This window comes from Nansenia antarctica, assembly GCF_963989245.1.
Source record: "Nansenia antarctica genome assembly, chromosome: 19".
NCBI classification, from domain to species: Eukaryota; Metazoa; Chordata; class Actinopteri; order Argentiniformes; family Microstomatidae; genus Nansenia; species Nansenia antarctica.
Window position 1 is genome coordinate 5,561,943 of NC_137692.1, and position 22,087 is coordinate 5,584,029.

General features: G+C 42.5%; 1 pseudogene across 1 annotated transcript in view; it reads right to left on the minus strand.

Annotated features, from left to right (window-relative positions):
* Positions 1-231: 231 nt before the first annotated feature.
* The window catches only part of LOC308173838 (ubiquitin carboxyl-terminal hydrolase 42-like), a 35,862-nt pseudogene continuing 14,006 nt past the window's right edge, over positions 232-22,087 (minus strand). Inside the window, exons 11-14 of the transcript in view lie at positions 7,734-8,401; positions 6,080-6,162; positions 5,341-5,807; positions 232-404 (exon numbers count right to left, since the gene is read on the minus strand). The product of the transcript in view is annotated as a ubiquitin carboxyl-terminal hydrolase 42-like (transcript). The remainder of the gene's footprint in view (positions 405-5,340; positions 5,808-6,079; positions 6,163-7,733; positions 8,402-22,087) is intronic.

Consider the following 22,087-nt stretch of genomic DNA (forward strand, 5'->3'; position numbering starts at 1 on the left):
ACTGCACACTGCAGCTGACTACACTGGTCCTACCTGAACTATACTGTTACCTCCAAGCGGGCAGCCGAGACTAGGCTTCTAACCGGAACTCTGCTAAAAATACTAGTATACCTAAAACTACTAAACCTGATGGTGAGGATAGTTCGAATGGATAGCGCCGCCCACTCAAAGCCCAACCCACAGTCTCGTCTAATCGGGAGAGGGGAGAGGGGGAATCCCAGCACTTCAGTGTCAGTGATGTCGCTCAGTCTTGCGACTCTCGGTGGAAGTCCAGGGAGCGGGTTGTTCGCGATAGGCGCCCGTGGATAGGTGTTGATCGTTCCCGTAATCCTCACTCGTCGCCCGGCGTTCGGTGATGGTTGGCTGGTCCGGTGTGCTGGTCGGCTGGTCCGGTCCGGTGCGCGCTGTAGTTCAGGAGGGGGAAGGATAAAATCAGTCGTCAGACACATACAAAAGGAGAACCCGGTGTTGCTCAACTCACACACAGGCAAGGGTAGTACGACTTCCCTTTACTGTGATGAATTGAGGGCGTTGTATAAAGTCTCTCGTGTGGCGTGGAATCGTAGGTCCGTTCCCGTCGTTCGAGCCCTCGATTTCGCCGGTGCGTGGAAGGAAGGTCGGGCCTCTCGTAGAACGGAAGCACCGGCCTTTATACTCACAATCATGGGAGTGATTGTGATTTGGAACACCTGTGGAGAAGCAGATGACGTACACACAAACACTCATTCGCACCACTACACCCTGACACGCCCACTCATTCATACCTGTCATTCCACCCCGCTTCATTTGCGCTGCGCAGGGTACCCACTCGGCCAAATTATTTATCTTCTTAATGCGTGCTTGCAAACCACTGTAAATGCCGGACATGTTGGCTGCATTGTCATAACATTGGCCTCGGCAGTTATTGATGTCAATGCCCATTTCTTCCAAAACGCCAAGAACAGACTGATAAAGTGACTCCCCTGAATGACTCTGAATTGGCAAAAACTTGAGAAAACGCTCCTCCACGCATCCATCTGGTGACACATATCGTATGATGAATGTGAGCTGGTCTGTGTGTGCAACATCTGGTGTAGAGTCGACGCTGATTGAAAAATACTTTGCTATTTTTACCTGACTGATTATCTCAGCTAGGACATGCTCTCCCATCAATTCAATAAATTCTAAGCATGTTGTTGATGAGAGGTAAGATGTGGTTCCCTTGCCAGCATTTCCATATTTGTCTATGTGCGCTTTCAAGAATGGATCAAACACACTGATCGCTTCCAACACACCCATAAAATTCCCATTATCAGGCTGGCCAAAGGTTTCACAGTGTCCCCTCAATGGTAATCCTCGCTCTGCAAGAAACTTCACCACTACAACCACTCGCTTTAACACATCTGTCCAATAAGCACACTCGTTGTTAAACTGCTTTTTTAGTTCTGAGTCAATACAGCCAGCAGCAGCGCTGCGCATCACATACACACTGCTGCGTTTTTCCAGTCATTGTAGCCTGTTTTGAGTCCTGATTTATGAGCACCGTCTGCAAATAATTTACATGCGAAACAAAATACTTTTCCTTTTGCAGGTGAATAAATTAACCATTCTCGAGGCATGGTTTCGCCATTTGACTTTTTTCTTTTAAATAGTGTTTTTGATACCTCTTCTGATGCTTGTGCTGTGTTTCTGAAGCGGCGACATTAGCATCTTCATTTTGACAACATTGTGGCCCCATCTTAATCCAATATGTTCTCATGTCTTCACCAACTGTATCCCACAATCCAGGATCCGAGCTGTAAGTGGTGGTAGGATTTGTGTCTGGACTTGGTGGTCCACGTGTTGCCTCCTCTTCTTGATTGTCCTGCTCGGTATCAGTGTCACTGTCAGCTGGTGGTGGTACTGGTAACGTTAGTGCCTCTTCTCCGCGCTCAGCCTCGACAGCCTGCATCTCCCCCCCCATGTTCGCCTCAGCGCTGCTTGTGCTAGCGACACCCGACCCAGAGCTAACCGTTTCGTGGCTCTCACTCTCGACAACATTGGTCGTTTCAGGCGCAGCAGCATTATTAGAAAAAAATGTTGAAATCTTGGGCAACTTTGCTATATTTAGTTCTTTTTTCATTAGTTCTTTTCGTTTTTTGGCCCCACTCATGTGCGTCCGCTTCATTTTTGCAACTTTTGAATTTCTGGTTTGGTTTGGTTTGGTTTCCAAAACGGAAATGGCTAAACGTCACTTTTGAACTTCAGACTTAACAAGCGGATAGAAAATATAGGGGGGCCTCGCCGCCTCAGGATAGAAAATAATATGTTATTTTATTATTATTATATTTTTTTTTTTTTTTTTTTTAATCCAATGTTAGGTGGCCCCCTAGTGGTGGTGGCCCTAGGCTGCAGCCTAGTAAGCCTATGCGTTTATCCGCCACTGTACATATCAACCATCATATCTTTGAATGTGTCAAGACAGGATCCTGGAGTTCTATATACACAGCGTATTATTATGGTCTTAGATTTCTCCATATTTTATTTCTACAGTGACACAATCCATAATGTTTTCTTTTGAATTGTTCCTCTGTGTAGTGTGTCGCAGTTGCAGACGGTTATTATTGCTGTAGAAGTGGTTCGCTGTTATTATTGTTATAGAAGTGGTCGATGTTGTTCTCAATGTCATACATTTTGTCCTCTGTAAAATCAAAGGTTTTCAAAGTTCAACTCTTCATAGTTTTTAGGTGCAGCTGGATTATAATTCACACAGTCCAGTGATCCCATTTCTCCAAACTCATCATCATTTATATCGTTTAGTGGGAATTAGTAATCCTTGTCCATTCCCATTTTGACAGTCATTGTCTGTTCAAGTATTTCCACTCAGATTTGAGTCATTTGTCTGTTCAGGTATTTCACAGTCATTATTTGTTCTCTCACCATAATCCCTTTGGAGATTTCAGGAGATCCATTGGGCCTAATCATCACTTTACAGTTTCTTGTCCAAATGCCTTTCAATTTGTTTTGCTTCCTTAGAATGCGTGACTGCCAGGCAATTTCAGTAAACCTGTAGCAGACATGTTTGGAAAGGTGGGGGCTCACCCCATAGATATCTGCTTTTAGATTAGAGGCACCGCTGAAGGAAAGCCGACACAGACGAAGAAAAAGGAAATTATGCTGCAGATGCAGCCGCTAAATCAGGAGGGGGTGGCTGTGATGCAGGAGGTAGAGCCGCCCTCTAATGATCGCAAGGTTGGCAGATCGGCGGTTCGAGCCCCGGCAGGCCACATGTCAGAGTGTCCTTGGGCAAGACACTGAAACCCGAATTGCTCCCAGGGCCGGCGCCTTGTATGGCAGCTTGCCTCCATTGGTGTGTGAATGTGTGTGTTGGTGAAAGAGAAGAATGAGAAGCCATTGAAGCGCTTTGGATAAAGGCGGTATGTAAGCGCAGTCCATTGATATGTCCCCAGAGAACATCAGCTGGTCTCAATCCAGCTAGACAAACCTAAATGCTCTGTACAGACTATAGATGACATACAGGGGGCCGCCTCCCCCCAAGAAAGGTCAGTGTGGGTAACAAGGGGGGTGACGCAAAGCTGGTTGTGGAGAGCGCATGACGGAAGAATAGTGGCCCGTGCAGGTCTAATGAATGTTATTGGTGCTGAGGCACATGGTCCCACTCATGGGTCGGTGCGAGACACTTGGGCGCTGATAATGAGAAATTTGGAAGATGGTGATGAGGATGTTTACAAGAGGTGTATGCAAACGCTGGAGTTAGCAATGTTATTGGAGAGTGGTTCGACTCTGGTTTTGGTAAATGGAAAAAATCTGTCTATGTCTATGCTCACTGTCCTCCTCATCTCTGCCACAGTGCTGATCCTGTTTGGCTGCTGCATTGTCCCTTGCATTAGAGGCCTGGCACAGCGACTGATTACTACGGCCCTAACCAAGGTTGATGTTGGTACACAGAGACAATTACAAATGCTTATTGCTGAACAGCAGCAGTCACTGTTGGAGGGTGAGGAGATCATGGATCATGATACAGGAGTTGAAGATATGTTGTAATTAAGGAGGTTTGTGAAGGAATGGTGTAAATAAAGGCATTTGCGGTCTACGACCCATCTCACCTTTCTGGCTACAAATTCTCTGTAATGGTCATAATTTTGTTTAATGACCAAAGGGGGGATTTGTTGGGAATTTGTATTAAAATCACTAGAAGTGATAAATCATGTACTATGTGCTCATTTAAATAATATGTGAATGCGGTCAGTTGAGAACAATAGGAAGGTCACGCAAAGCCAAAAGAGAGGTTCTGTTTTTGAGCAACAAGAAGAAATACAAGCTCCTGACTAAAAGAACGTTTTATGATTCAAACTGCCTGTAAATTACTTTTTTACCTATGTGCTAACAACCATTGTATACCTGCTGTTATGATATTCTATTTTTCTGTACTGATTTTATACTTTCATAACTAATGATTAATGATAAGTCTATTCTTCTATACTATACTTTAACTTGTAAATCGAATCCTAACTCATATTACTGTGCAACTTCAAATGTTTTCACAAGCTACTGATAAGAACTCAACTCACTGCTCTGCTCACACAAGTACGGATATCACCATGACAACGGGACGCCAGAAGGAGATAACACACAGAGAGGAGTGAAGGCCACATACCTAATTAAAACACTTGCTCGCAGCTGCAACGGATTTCGTACGGACAATTGGAAAACTACTAGATAGGTGGGGGGGGAGGCACCACCCAGCCCCAAATGTTAAATCAAATGTATAAAGACTGTGTACCAAGGCTAAACGGGACTCTTGTCTGGTGGAGCTCCTGCAGTTAACTTGTTGACGGCTAGCTGAGACGGGCCTGCAGAGGTGAAACTAGATGAGACCACTTTTCCATGGAAATGAACTATTATTGCTTGCTGATGTGCTTGAATAAATATTATCTTAATGAACAGTTCAGTAGTGGTGCCTAATATTTGATTGGATCATATCATCTTAAGAAGTGATATCAAGGACGTCTCGTTGAGATTAAACGAACTCGCTTGTAAGTGATGACTCAATTAAATCGATACTGGAGAAGTTGATCCCCTTACAATACAGGACTGTTTATGTATAAAAAATAACTGATAGTACAGTTCAAAATTAAATTCACAGTATTCTTTCTTATGAACGCTAGAAAAAACAAACTGGATTTTAAAAAAGCAAACACAAAAGGTCCACAGCCAAAAGTGATAACATGTTTATTTTTTTAATGTTTTTTTGTATACTTGAATAATGAGTTTAAAAGAAAGGATAGAAAGAAAGGGTGTCTCAGTGAGTGTGAAAAGAAGGATGCAGAGAAAAAAAGGGTGCCGTTGGCGATGCATGACCAGAAGGGAGGCTGAAGTCATCGTAGTCGGTGCGGCGTTGTTTATTAGGAGAGTGGTCGTTGACATGGTCGTCGCCATGGTAACGGCGCTTCCGGTTCGGCCTCTCCTCACTGCTTCCTGCCCTCCTCACTGCTTCTTTGGAGCTGGGCTTGTCCAGATGGGGCTCTCTGCCCTCTTCTCGTCGCTCCGGCCCTGTGGCCAGGCTGTCGGTCTCAGAGACAGTTCTCTGGATCTCCCTGGTGTCGTACTTGTGTGGGGCTACCAGGCCCACAGAGGCCCCCGGGGCTGGGCCAGGCGGGGGCTTGGAGAAGGCAGAGGTGACCGGGGTGTCGAGGGAGGGTGTCGGCTGGGTGGATAAGGCCGTCTGGTTGTTGGGGTGCGTAGTGGAACTACTTGCCCTCTGGGCATCGGTTAGCGAATTAGCTCCTACATCCGATGTGTTCATGGTGGCAGTGGGCATTGGCGAACTAGCAGCAGAGGATGGTGCGTGGTGAGGGAGCGGATTAGCTCCGTTGTCATGGGTGGAGGCGCATATCTCTGGTGTAAGGGAGAGTCGACCCTCACTAACTGCACCATGCAGACTCTCACTCTGAGAAGGGGTGGCCTGGGTATTATATACCTCTTTGCTAGAAAAAAAGAAGAAGAAAAGCATACAGGCTTAATACAATTACATTCTTAATATCATAATTTAAAATCATTGAAATCTGCACAGTGCCTGGAGGTGTGAGGGTTGTCTCACCTTGGCCGACTGTGACGAGACTCCCTGCCGTTAGCTATGCTTGGACCCACACCAGACGACAGCCCAGGACCACTGCTAGACACCTGCCACAGACCACAAACACAAACATCAATGGGCGCACTGATGAAAATATTTACATGACATGATTACATACTGCAGGATAATGACATGATGACATACTGCAGGATAATGACATGATTACATACTGCAGGATAATGACATGATTACATACTGCAGGATAATGACATGATGACATACTGCAGGATAATGACATGATTACATACTGCAGGATAATGACATGATGACATACTGCAGGATAATGACATGATTACATACTGCAGGATAATGACATGATTACATACTGCAGGATAATGACATGATTACATACTGCAGGATAATGACATGATTACATACTGCAGGATAATGACATGATGACATACTGCAGGATAATGACATGATTACATACTGCAGGATAATGACATGATGACATACTGCAGGATAATGACATGATGACATACTGCAGGATAATGACATGATGACATACTGCAGGATAATGACATGATGACATACTGCAGGATAATGACATGATGACATACTGCAGGATAATGACATGATGACATACTGCAGGATAATGACATGATGACATACTGCAGGATAATGACATGATGACATACTGCAGGATAATGACATGATGACATACTGCAGGATAATGACATGATGACATACTGCAGGATAATGACATGATGACATACTGCAGGATAATGACATGATGACATGCTGCAGGATAATGACATGATGACATACTGCAGGATAATGACATGATGACATACTGCAGGATAATGACATGATGACATACTGCAGGATAATGACATAATGGCATACTGCAGGATAATGACATGATGACATACTGCAGGATAATGACATGATGGCATACTGCAGGATAATGACATGATGACATACTGCAGGATAATGACATGATGACATACTGCAGGATAATGACATGATGACATACTGCAGGATAATGACATCATTACATACTGCAGGATAATGACATGATGACATACTGCAGGATAATGACATGATGACATACTGCAGGATAATGACATGATGACATACTGCAGGATAATGACATGATGACATACTGCAGGATAATGACATGATGCCATACTGCAGGATAATGACATGATTACATACTGCAGGATAATGACATGATTACATACTGCAGGATAATGACATGATTACATACTGCAGGATAATGACATGATTACATACTGCAGGATAATGACATGATTACATACTGCAGGATAATGACATGATTACATACTGCAGGATAATGACATGATTACATACTGCAGGATAATGACATGATTACATACTGCAGGATAATGACATGATTACATACTGCAGGATAATGACATGATTACATACTGCAGGATAATGACATGATGACATACTGCAGGATAATGACATGATGACATACTGCAGGATAATGCTTTGCAATAGTATTTCAACAACAATAGCTTCTTCTCTTGTCCTTGCAAGCAGCCAAATACCATGACAACAATCCTATACGTGGCCCGATATCAGATAACCACACTTTATCAGATAGAAACTATTCTATGCTACCGTTTTGGCATGTTATTTGACTAAGTACCTTGTCAGTGTGTTTGAGGCCATTGACTTTGTGGTGTCCGTTCTGGTGACCGTTCTGGTTGGGTTTGGCGATGCCGTTACTGTTGTGGTACGCCCCAGCCTCACTCCCACCAGCACCGTTGGTCTTAACGGCCGGCTGGGGTCGCGGGGCCGGTCCGTAGACGGCTCCTCCGTTCCTCCCGTTGAAATTAGGCTTGGCCAGGCCGTTTTCTAGAGCGCCGCCCTCCTGATCAGACTCCTCTGATAACTCGTGGCCATACGGCACCAGGAAGGAGGAGCCGTGATTCCCATTACTGGCTAACGTGCCGTTCACACGAGGCGGGCGAGGGGCGGACATACAGGCTGAGGTAGACTGTGAGGAAGAGGAAGAGGAGGAGGCGGACGGCTGGACGTAAGAGGAGGAAGCTGAGGCTGAAGAAGAGGATGAGGAGGGGCGGATCTGCTTGCCCTGGCCAATGTAGAAGGAGAGCTTCTGTAGAAGGAGAGCAGGGTCGGGGATCCCAGTGGGACGGCAGAGTGGGTTTAGGAGATGGAGGACGAGGAGGATGAAGAAGAGGAGGCGGAGGGCAGCACGTGGCTCGGTTTTCCGAGGCCGCCACTGCTGGTGCTAGGCTTGGAGCCAGATGGATTGTCTCTTAGAGAGCCGTTCCCGTTGACGTGAAGGGTGTTCTGTGAAACAACCAAAATAAGTTAGCTACAAGCCTCATTACACACTGCTGTTTCCCTTACCATTGAATAGGTGGGGCGGACCCCAGTAGTGAGTATGGGGCACTTTTCTTTGATCTCGATTTCCTTTGTTCTTTTTTATGAGGGGGGGGGGGTGTCATAAAACATGGGCTCTTTTACAGAAGGGGGGGTTTATTTACCCCCCGCGTTGTGGTTTTATTAACCCTCGCCATTTGCTCAGAACACGCAGGTGTTTAGGAAGGGGGGCCAAAACGATAGTAGACGCAGGTGTTAGTTGACACGCACACACACACTACACAGAGGAACAATTCAAAAGTAATATAAAAATGGATGGTAACTTATCAATAATACACTTCAACAGTAGAAGTCTTTATAGAAACTTTACAAAAACTAAGGACTATTTGAGACAGTTCACCAAGTTCAGCATCATTGCTGTATCGGAGACATGGCTCAGTAAAGAGAAAGAAGCCGATGTGGAACTTGAGGACTATGAACTATTTACCACCAACAGAACAAACAAGAAGGGAGGAGGAGTTGCCTGTTGCTTGTATGTAAATAATGACTTTGACTGTAAAATAGTAAAAAATATGTCAATAACAATAGAAAACATTATGGATTGTGTCACTGTAGAAATACATATGGAGAAATCTAAGAGCATAATAATAAGCTGTGTATATAGAACTCCAGGATCCTGTCTTGACACATTCAAAGATATGATGGTTGATATGTATGATAAACTAAATGACAGAAAGATGGTCTTTGTATGTGGGGACTTAAATATAGATTTGTTGAACCCAAATGAACACAAACAAATTAGAGACTTCATGGACACAATGTACAGTATAAGTCTATTTCCTACAATCTTAAAACCAACCAGAATAACAAGTAACAGTGCTACTTTAATAGACAACATTTTTACCAATGAAATTGGGAGTAAAATTGTAAGTGGAATGCTATTAAATGACATAAGTGACCACCTTCCTGTTTTTGCAACCATACAGAACTGTACCAAGATTAAAACTCATAGAAATTCCGAAACTCAGAAATTGATTCGTAACAGAACATCAGAAGCTATAGAGGCTCTGAAGGGAGACTTAAGGAAGCAAAGCTGGCATAGGGTCATTTCAAACAATAATCCAAACAAAGCTTATGATGAATTTCTCTCCACATTTTTCACCTTGTATGACATACACTGTCCACTACAAAAACAGAGAAAACACAAATATGAAGACAAGCCCTGGATCACAAGAGGACTAGAAAATGCATGCAAAAAGAAAAATATACTATAAAAACAGTTCTTAAAGGACAGATCAAAGGTAGCAGAAAATAAATACAAAACCTACAGAAATAAATTAACTAGTATAATGAGATACAATAAAAAGGAATATTATAATAAACTATTGGAACAACACAGAAGTAATCCACAAGGTACATGGAAAGTGCTAAACAGCATAATTAAAAAGGGTACAAAAAAATCGGACTATCCAAATTACTTTAATAAAGATAAACTAAACATAACTAAACCCAAAGAGATTGTCGATGAGTTTAATGATTACTTTGTCAATGTTGGCTATAACTTAGCAAATGAAATTGTGGACCCGATAACGAAGGACGGTGTAGACGAAGATATTATTGATATAAACACCAACACCATATTTCTGAAGAAAATTGAAGAGAAGGAACTGATTGATGTGGTAACCAAATTTAAGAATAAAAAATCTACAGATTGTAATGACATAGATATGAGACTAGTAAAAAATATTATAGAATATATTGCAAAGCCACTGACTCATATCTGTAACCAATCATTTCAAACCGGCATATTTCCCAACCAAATGAAAATAGCAAAGGTCATTCCTATCTACAAAAATGGAAACAAGCACAGTTTCTCCAATTATAGACCAATTTCTCTCCTTCCTCAGTTCTCAAAAATATTAGAAAAACTGTTTGTAGTAAGACTGGACGATTTTATAGAAAAACAAAACCTACTGAGTGACCATCAATTTGGATTTAGAGCAAATCGATCCACTACAATGGCAGTGATGGAATTGATTGAAAAAATATCCACAAAAATTGAAAGTAAAGATTATACTGTAGGGATATTCATAGATCTAAAGAAAGCATTTGATACTATTGATCATAGATTATTAATAAGAAAACTTGATAGATATGGAATTAGAGGGTTAGCAAATTTATGGATTAGAAACTATCTTGATAATAGACACCAGTATGTACAAATAAACAATGATAAATCTGAACTGCTAAGGGTCACATGTGGGGTCCCACAAGGTTCAGTGCTGGGTCCAAAGCTGTTTATTCTATACATCAATGATATTTGCAATGTGTCCAAGTTGTTAAATTTTGTTTTGTTTGCAGATGATACTAATTTATTTTGTTCTGGCAAAGATGCAGCTTCTGGATACAGTGGAAACGGAACTAAAAACTATAAAACGATGGTTTGACACAAACAAGTTGTCATTGAACTTAGAAAAAACTAAACTTATGATATTTGGAAATCGAAAAATAAATAATCAAGTACAAATCAAGATAGATAATGTTGAAATTGAAAGAGTTTATGAAAACAAATTTTTGGGAGTTGTTATAGACCACAAACTATGTTGGAAAACACACATAAACTACTTAAAGACTAAAATATCAAAGTCTATTGCAATACTGCATAAAACAAAAGACATACTTAATCCAAATTCATTACACATATTGTACCGTTCTCTAATAGTTCCATACATAACCTACTGTGTGGAAGTGTGGGGAAACACATACAAAACAATCACAAATCCAATTTATTTACTACAGAAAAGAGCTATACGAATTATAAACAGAGCTGCCTATCAAGAACCAACTAACAAATTATTCATAAACACCTATGATCTCAAATTTAAAGAATTGGTGGACTTCAAAATGGCACAAGTCATGTATAAAGTAAAAAATAAGATGCTTCCAGACTGTATCCAGAGACTATTTCAAGTTAGACAGAGTAATTATGAACTCAGAGGAATATGTATGTTTATGAAAACAAAGATTAGAACAAATGCAAAACAAAGATGTATAACAGTTAAAGGAGTTAATTTATGGAATACTTTTGAAAAGGAAATGAAAATGTGTAGTACATTAAAAGGATTAAAAAAATTATTTAAAAATAAGATGATTAACAAGTATAAAACAGAGGTTTAAATATAGTTTTTGTTTGGTATTTTTATTTTATTTTTTTAACTTTTTGTTGACATGCGTAAGTGACATTTTGTTTATAAAAGTTTCAATGTTTTGATTATGCATTCATGGGGGGACATGCATACATGTAACAAGGGTAGGCGCAATAAGCCACGGCTTCAGCCTACACCTTTTTGGTCCTGATGTTATAAATTGTGACTATGTACATTTTCTTATATCTGTATTGTGAATTGTATAGGGGACCAAAATAAACATAATCAATCAATCAATCACACACACACACACACACACACACACACACACACACACACACACACACACACACACACACACACACACACACACACAGGGTTACCCTAACCCTAACCCTAACCCTAACCAATAACGAATATTGTTGTTAGAAAGAGACTTAGGGTTAGAAATGAAATTAGAGGAAAAGATGCCCAGTGGGAGCGAACTCTCTCTCCGGTCGATACAATATATAATAACATATAATACTCACATTATCATGTCCTTTCGGGCTTTCATGTGGCCAGGGGATGTCATACTGTCTCCCTAAAAAAGTTATCTGACTAAAGTCTATCTGACTCTAACTCTAACTCTTAAGAGAGTGAACGTGGGTTTCGTATCAGCAGTCAGATATGCGTTCAGACAGCCTCTGTTGTTAGACAGACACATCGAGTTGCTTTTTCACGCCTCTCTGCTACTCCCAACCCCTCTCTCTCTCTGAAGCGTCATTCTGACAGCAATAGACAATCTTGGTCTCTGACAATCTTGGTTACCAGAATGGTCCTAGAGTTTGCGTCGACATCGAAACTTTCAAACTTTCAAACTTTGCCAAAAGGACACCCCCGCAAAAACACATCTAGAATGCCAGGTTTGATCAACCTGAATGTGATACCTTCCAACCAGCTGCATCCCAAAATACCCTGCATCCCAAAATAGTAGTAGTTGTCATCAGTTGTCTTTTAGCGGACCTCTAGGACACCCAATTTATGCCAAGTTATAACAATAGTAGCGGCCAATAGTAGTGACTACCCCATCCCTGGCATATTACTTTTTCAGCTATCGCCAACATTCACAATGTTATTAACATGCTTATAGAAATAGACTGTAAATTGTAGTAATGACAACAATTGACTTTATCGTAACAATTATAATTAGAAATTCTGTTGAAACACTCTTGACTACAAGAGAACCACAATGAATGAATCAAATGAATCAATGTAATCGCGTTATTTCCAGATTGTAAGCTTTCAAATGATGTGTCATACATAGACATCGGGGAAAAATGTAAGACAACATGAGTATTTGAAACTTGTTAACCCTGAAAACTAAACATTTCAGGGTTGTAGATGTTGCGTGGCAGAGCATTGAGATTGTTACATCATCGCGTCTTTTTGAGAACGCACTAACGGTATCCCAAATGCTTGGACGCACAGCCGAGTGCTGGCGAACGGGTTTTGATTTGATTTGTTGGTGAACTTATAATACTGTGTAAATGAATCAAATGAATCCTGCTTTTTTATGAGGGTGGGGTCATAAAACATAAGCTCTTTTACAGCAGGGAGGGGGCTTATTTGTCCCCAGCGTTGTGGTTTTATTCACCCAGCCAGTTGTTCACAACACCCCCCAAACGGATGGGTTGGGTCAAAACGAAAGTTGACGTAGAGGAGGAGGTGTTAGGAAAGGGGATTCCCCCAAATGACTGGCAAGGTTGAAATGTATTTAAATAGACTTGCTGTATCTATCACTTTAATGTCAAGGACTCAACAATGGATACTTGTGATGATTTCGCATGTATGGATTTCAATGACATCGAATCAGACGCCGAGATCGACCGGCTGGGATCGCTAGTGTTGGCACCGCGGAAGAGTAAGAGGGAGAATAAGCATTATCCTGCTCAGACATTCGGACTTTTCATGAGATCACAGGCTGAAAATGTCACTGGTTTTGTCACTTTGAACGAGGGGCGCACCGGCTGTTATTCCTTCAACAATGATGACCGTGTGGTGCAGCTCTATGTGTTAGAAGCGGGGGGCAAACATGATCAAACGACTGCAGTTGTGCCGTTCAGTGCTGGAGATTGGAAAATGTTACGTAATCATGTAATGCCTAAAATGGCAGGAGCTGTGGACCCTCCCTGTCAAACATTGTGGATTGCAGACGACCCTGAAATGACATACTATGTGTGTTTGAGTTGCATCCAGGAAATTGACAATGTTGACAATGGTTCTAAGTACAAACCGACTAATGCAATGAAAAATGTGGCGTTGTGTTACGGTGGTATTGGCAGAAATAGATATACATTCAACATGGAATATGTCGCAATGTGGGGGCATCTTAAAATGTTAGTGACCTGGGATGAGTGGATGATTATGGAGAAAATATTGGCTGAAATAGACCAGATCTTTGAATGGTCGACTGTCAGGAAGTTGTTGCACTACACCGACGATGAGATGATGGAGTTTGATTAACAAGACTTCTTTACTTCTCGTGTGTGTGTGTGTGTGTGGTTTGTGGGGCTGTTTACACCGTGGTTTGTGTCGATTATAATAAAAACGTTTTAACACGAAGAACATTTACTCGTATGGCTTTATTTCATTCTGGGGCATTCAAGTCTGGGGGGCTCCGAGGTGTCACAGAGAACGTGTCATGTGGAATGGCGGGGTGTTGCTCAGACGTCTGTCTAAAATAATGTTTGGTTAAGGTGTTGGTTTTAATAAGTTTGATATGACCATGTGATATGCAAGTTTCAAACGATACGCATGGCGTCTGAGTCTGGCTTTAGTCACAGCGTGAGTTCGCTCGGCAGATCACACCCTCGGCAGACGCTCATAAAGATGTTGATTTTAACCCTCATTTTAAAAAAAAGGTTCACGAATGCTTCAATAAGCATGATGACGTTTGGAGGGGAGCTGTTTAAAGGGTATATAAGACAGCTCTTGATGCAGACACTTTCATGAGAGAGAGAGCAGAAGGTCTGTCGAATTATTCCCTTTCACTTCAGATCCTGACGAATTCTCCAGCCTCGAGTGCATTCAGAGACCCGAAATCGCCATGGATGTTAATATGTAAGGTAAGGCAAGGCCTTTAATGTGTATTAATAATCAAATGATTAATAATCAAATAATGTTTACACTATGTATACAAGTCATAAAATGAAAACATCTGTGAAAAAGTTGCAACCGTGTGTATGTGTGTGTGTGTGTGTGTGTGTGTGTGTGTGTGTGTGTGTGTGTGTGTGTGTGTGTGTGTGGGGGGGGGGGCGTGACTGATTAATAATATGGTTGTATTTATATGCGTGTACACAGGCTTGACGCAGGCCTCCCAGACCTAGGCGATCTGTTTGAAAACGTTTGGGACGGAATATTATCTGCTGCAGAGACACTGCAAAACACTGCTGTTGATGGGGCAGAGTACTACGGTGACGTTGTATTCTCGGGCTCCTTAGACATTGCGGAGAGAGAATCGGCCGACGCTGAACTCAGTAGAGGATTCTTAGACAATTTGGAGGGAGAACAGGACGTCGCTGACACCCCCTATACACAGAGGTATGATGTTTGAAAGATTAGCAGAAAAGGAAATGATTTTGAAACATGTGTGTCAAATGTATTTCTAACAATATGTTGAAACTATCTATATCCATAGATTACAACGAGTGATTGAGAGGGTCAACAACACACCCCAATCGTCAGACAGCGGACTGGACACCCCTCCATACAACCCGGCTATCAGACCTGCTGAAGCCCCCCTTGAAGGCCTAGACGGAGGGAGGTTGAGGTCGTCGCCACTCTTATTGAATATTGCTGATCATCGACCCAGGTCTGAACCCTGTGTTGCAAAGATAACCCCCAACTCGTTTGGTCGTGTTGTAAATAATCGTAACTTGTTGGCTGCATTGAAAAAGCATCAGTTTCTTAATGCAAAAGGTCTTAACGATCTACAGCAAGCTGTGAAGCATAACCAGGACGCTATTGACAAGGTTATCCTACTTACGTCTGTAAACAGCCAATGTTTGCAAAGGCTAGAGTGTAATGGGTTGACTTATAAGGAAGATATTGCCAATGTTGTGAGACTTAATGCAGTAGCCACTCATCAATATTTGCAAAGGCTAGAGAGCAACGTGGGTATTTTAGAGCGTATGCTGTATAGTGTAAATGTCTTTTTGGGTCAAATTGAAGCCAAGACGACAGCGCTGATAACCAATGTAGCAACTCTGTCTAGGCCCCTATCAGAGGTGACTGGTCTCAATTGGGTGTCCGCGTATACGGCGATTATGACTGTTTTAAAAAACGTAAGAATTCAACAAGACCCTACTGTGGCTGAGGCTAGAGATGCTGAATTGGGGCATGCCCCCCAAGCATCGACCAGTTTTACAGATGGTAATGGTTCAAAGAGACCTAGGGTGTAAGTCACCCATATTTAGGCGTAGTGTTGTGTAAATATGAATTGTTTTCATTTATTATTTTTCATCTAACTCTTCTTAAGTACCTACTCATTTCTTAATATTGATTTATCTGTATTTTATACCTTTTGATAATGGAGCCTCAGGACAAGAGGCGTAGAACAGACATCCAGGGGTCTGGGGTTTGTCCAGATACACAGACAATTAGGTCTAATATTGAGGCAATTAGACTTATCAATCAACAGCTTGCGAGTTTTAACACACAACAAGCCACAATTGAACAGTCTAATATGGCCAACAGAGACAGCATGTTTTTAACAAGACAGTGTCATGGTGATGCCTCACTCCCCACAACAGATGGGTGTAGCATAGAGTTAATCAATCAAGGTTTTAAAGCATTTAACAGTCGACATAGTGTAGACGGTGGTACTACACTAGCAGCTAGTCAAATAGCAGCTAGTCAAATAGCAGCTAGTCAAATAGCAGCTAGTCAAATAGCAGCTAGTCAAATAGCAGCTAGTCAAATAGCAGCTAGTCAAATAGCAGCTAGTCAAATAGCAGCTAGTCAAATAGCAGCTAGTCAAATAGCAGCTAGTCAAATAGCAGTTAGTCAAATAGCAGCTAGTCAAATAGCAGCTAGTCAAATAGCAGCTAGTCAAATAGCAGCTAGTCAAATAGCAGCTAGTCAAATAGCAGCTAGTCAAATAGCAGCTAGTCAAATAGCAGCTAGTCAAATAGCAGCTAGTCAAATAGCAGCTAGTCAAATAGGTGGTGCCCTGGGGGTTTGTGGTGTAGGGTCCAGTGTTAATATTGCAAATAGTGACTCATTAAATTCACGAGATGTTGAAAACATCAGATTGTACGGTGGGATTGTGGGCGAATATAGAGTTACAGCCAGACCCCATTTCAGGGGTTTAACATTGAACAGAAACCTCAATTTTAGAGGGGTTGCTACGAATGACATTGTTAAATACATGGATGGCATAACAGCCAGAATGACAGAGATCATAGATTTTAGCAGAAGGGTGGGGGGTGATAATGCATCTCTGAATATTACCATAAGAGGTTCTAGCATACAGAGCTCTGTTAACAGACTGTTAAACACTAAACAAGGTTACGTAAGCGAGTTAATCTTACAAGAGTTTGGCAAGATTTTACAGAGTAATGACAACATTATGATTGATGACAGCTTAGAAGCTGTAGTCTCTATTGCACGTAACATGAGTGGTGGAGGCCGCACAAAGAAGCTGACCAGACTAGCCCGTGATGAGATTTTGATCAGAAAGAAACTAAATGTATACTCTCCAAACAATACAGCAGACAATATGTGTTTCTCACACTGTCTAGCCCGACATATGAATCCTAATGTGACCGACAGAGCAATACCCCGCCTAGCGACCGAAATACATGCAAAAGCAGGGTTTACACAGGATGCTGAAATAGCCCTGGGTGACATAGCCTCGTTTGAGAGGGTGTTAGATGTTAAAATAGCTGTAGTAACCATGAGTGTAAACAATCAGATGCAGTGGTTTATGACAGGTAGCACGTCAAACAACAATAACGCATACTTGTACCTGCAAGACAATCATTACCACTTAATAACTAGTGTCCACAGGTTCTTGGGGACCAGCTATTTCTGTAAACATTGTTGCCAAGGTCACAATAGTTATAGGTCGCATCGTTGTCCACATCATTGCTCGACGTGTGCAACGGAAGGTTGTTGTGACAATGGTAGATCGTGGGTGTACTGTTGCGATTGTAACAGATGGTGTCATTCCCTAGAATGCTACAACAGACACAAAGAGAGTATGACCACCCCCAGAGGTAGCACAATACCATCACAATGCAATACATTGATATTTTGCAAAACCTGCGACCGAATTTATCACCGCGCAGGTAAAAAGCATAAATGCGTCATAGGTAGATGCAAGTATTGCAGGGTAAATCTCGTCCCAAATTCCAAGCATGAATGCTTTATACAGCCTATGAAAGCTGGTAAGCCAAACAACAAACTAATCTTCTACGATTTTGAAACTAGATTTGAAGACGGCAAGCATGTTGTTAATTTTGTCTGTGCTATGACATACGACGGTAGAGAATTCCATGCTACGGGGGAGGATTGTGTTGAAAAACTTGTCAAACATTTCAGAAACAGTTTGTTTGAGGGCTATACATTCATTGCTCATAACGCTGCTGGGTTTGACCATCATATTCTGGCAGAATATTTATCGAGCGTGGGGTTGGTAGTTAAAATCATAATGAGTGGGGGTCGATTGGTGCTAATGATTGATGATGTGTTCAAACAGCGTTATATTGATAGTTATTCTTTTATACCTATGAGGTTGTCAAAGACCGTTGCTGCATTTGACTTACAAACCCAGGATAAAGGCTTTTTTCCTCACAAATTTAACAAACGTGTGAATGATCGTTACATAGGCCCATACCCTTCAAAGGACATGTACGGCTTTGAGTATATGTCCGATAAGGATCAAAAGGTTTTTGACAGGTGGTACGAGGGGGTCAAAGATGAGGTGTTTGACTTTCAGAAACAGTTGCACACATATGGCGTGAATGATGTTGTATTGTTAAGAGAGGCTTGTCTAAAATACCGGCTTGAATTCCTGGCGTGCACAGATGTTGATCCATTTAACCAATCAACACTAGCCGCCTGTTGCATGGCTGTTTACAAAACACAATTCCTGCCAAAGGATCTTGTCGCCTTGACTTATGACAATGCGTACATAAAACAACACAAGACCTATTCTGCTGTGTCGATTGAATGGTTGGAGTATGTTAAACACACTCGATCTGTTTGTGTACAACATGCTTTAAACGATGGGGAGAGAAAGTTTGGGGCATACCACGTTGACGGCTATTATGAGAAAGACGGGGGTAAAGTGGCTTTGGAATTTAACGGTTGTTTCCACCATGGACACAATTGTAAACATGATCCAAATCATTTAAACCCTCTCCTTCAAAAGACATATGGAGAATTGAGAGCAGAGGCTGATGTGAGAGCCGAGACACTTGAGAGGGTTCATGGGCTGACTGTCGAAATCATGTGGGAATGCCAATGGCAGAGGGCTAAACGCCATGATCAGCAAGTTATTAATTTCATGTCAACATACACACACACAGAGCGATTGAAACCTAGGGACGCACTCTACGGGGGCCGTACTAATGCCTATAAACTCTACCACAAGGCTAGTGTTGATGAGAAGATACAATATCTAGACTTCACATCGTTATACCCCTTCTGCCAAGCTCGTAAGTCTTACCCAGTGGGTCACCCCCAAATCATCTTCAACGATTTTGAGCCCCTGGAGAATTATTACGGTTTAATCAAGGCTACTGTATTACCCCCCAGAGGGCTGCTCCACCCTGTTCTACCCTATAGATGCGGAGGTAAACTAATGTTTTCCTTGTGCTGCAGCTGTGCAGAGAGCGAGAATCAGTCAGGGTTGTGTACCCATACAGATGACGAGAGAGCCATTTCAGGTACCTGGGTTAGTATCGAATTGTTAAAATCTATAGAGCTTGGTTACATAGTCACCAGGGTAGACGAAGTATGGCATTTTGCTCAAAAGAGTGATGACTTGTTTGCAGGATATGTAAAAAAATTCTTGCAATATAAGCAGGAAGCCAGTGGTTACCCTGAACATGTTGTGTCTGATGTCGACAAGCAAACCTATGTGGATAATTATTACGCCAAGGAAGGGATAAGACTCGATCCTACCAAAATAGTTTTAAATCAAGCCAGACGATCTATCAACAAACTACTCCTAAAGAGCTTGTGGGGTAGATTCTCCATGAGAGAGAATCTCCCCAACACTGAATTGTTGAAGGATCCTGAAGATTTTGCTAGATACATATTTTCAGCCGATGTGGACTTGAAATACTTTGCATTCATATCTGACACAGTTGCATTGGTCCAGTGGGCTCATGCTGACGGGGCTTTATGGAATACAAAGGATATCAATGTCTTTCTAGGAGCTTTCACAACTGCACATGCCAGGCTCGAGTTGTATGATCTGATGTATAAACTGGATGACAGACTTTTGTACAGTGACACGGATTCGGTGATCTTTGTAACAAAGCCAGGTGATTGGGTCCCTCCACTAGGCCCATACTTGGGGGATTTAACTGACGAGATAGGGGGCGGCGACCATATTGTGGAGTTTTGTTCAGGGGGGCCTAAAACATATGGTTATCGAACTTTAAAGGGTGTTACATGCATGAAAGCTAAAGGTATTACCCTGAACGCTGAGAATTCTAAAGTTGTTAAACTAGACACTCTGGTGGAGCTAGTTGATCATTTCGTAGCCGACAGGAACAGCACAAGTCATGTGTTGGCCCGCACTGAAAATATTGTACGTGTTAAGAAATATCTCACATTGAAGAACACAACCGTTGTCAAGAGGTTTAGAATAGTCTACAACAAAAGGGTTTTAATGCAAGACTACACAACCTTACCGTATTGTAACCAGGGAGTAGCTAAAGGACTGTAGAATTTTAGGAAGGGCTGGTTATCTAACTAACTCTGAGCTAAATCGGCAGTGTAGGAGGATAGAGGCAGGGGGCGCCAGCAACCCTTTAGACTAGCATATCACAGTTATATATATATAATATATTATAATACAAGCTATAACTCAGTTAATCACACGATAAGACAATACTTAAACCCAATACTAGATTTGCTGTTAAACTAAACAATACAGACAACTAAACACACAGCAATGTATCAAATATAAACAAACACATTTATTTATACAACTTATATATACATCCCAATATACTCCCTCCCCGCCGGCCACACACACACTCACTCACTCACTCACACACAGTACCTGGCCTGAAAAGGCTTAGAGTCCCGGACTGAAAATGAGCGCGTTGAGGCCTGGTCGGAGCCCGCATGCGACTCGAGGAAGGCAGGAGACAAGGGGGGGGAGTGACGTTGCAATTCGAAGGGAAAGGGGCTTCTTCGTAGCAAACGACGAGGTTGGTGAATGGCTCAGGTCCGGTGGTCCACGGTCAGCTCCGGTGGTGTCAGCGGTCGGTCGCAATCCACCTCGGAGGCGATGGCTCTGTCCGGCTTGGGTCTCGCTATGCGCCAACGTTAGCAGCCGGCGGCTAGCAAGGGCTAGCGCTGTTAACTCACTAAACTCCGTACGGCTCACAGTTCCCTGGACATTCAGAATAAAGAGCGACTTTATTGAGCAAACTTCCTGAACCTGGCTGGCTAGCTAGAAAGTTCACACAGAGCTGTCACATTGGTTTTGAGCACGTTCCCGCGAAGCTTCTTCTTCTTCTAACGCACAGACCACTTCCGTAGCTATATATACCAACCGGACATACATCAAGTCACGTACGCCAATCAAAACCACGCCCACTAATCTGGCGCTTGCACAACACTGAACAAATCCAAGACAGAACTTATACAATTACAATAACCATACATACACCTTCATGAAAACGTACATGAATAGTATGGAAAATAATTAAGGAAATAACAGGGGCAAAATAGGGCTGATTTGGGGAAACTAACTGGCTCTAAATTGTGGGCCTTCATAACAGCCGCCCCATGAAACCCTCGGTTTCATTTAACTATGGAAGGCACACTGGCTAGGCTGCTCTAGCAGCGTGAGGTATGAGGTGATAGTGTTCTTTGTAATTTGAGGGAGCTCAATCAGGCGTGCCACAGGTCGGGTGTACGTGCGACCACCAACGTCCACGATGGCCGTCCGCACCCTTCCATCCGGACCCGGCAGGACCTTGGTCACTCTGCCTGTCTGCCAGGCGGCGCGTGGAAGGGACTGGTCGATCACCAGTACCACGGCACCTTCGGACAAGTTGTCTCTCTCCCTCGTCCACTTCTGCCTGACTTGCAGGGTCGGCAGGTAGTGCAGTATGAACTGCCTCCAAAACTGGTCCGCCGAGCACCTGGCTGTGCCTCCACCATCTTCTTCCGGTGAGCTCTGCAGGGTCGTAGACTACCTGAGGCAGTGCAGAGTCTCGCCGCCCCATCAGCAAGAAGTTGGGCGTAATGGGATCCAGATCTGCTACATCACTGG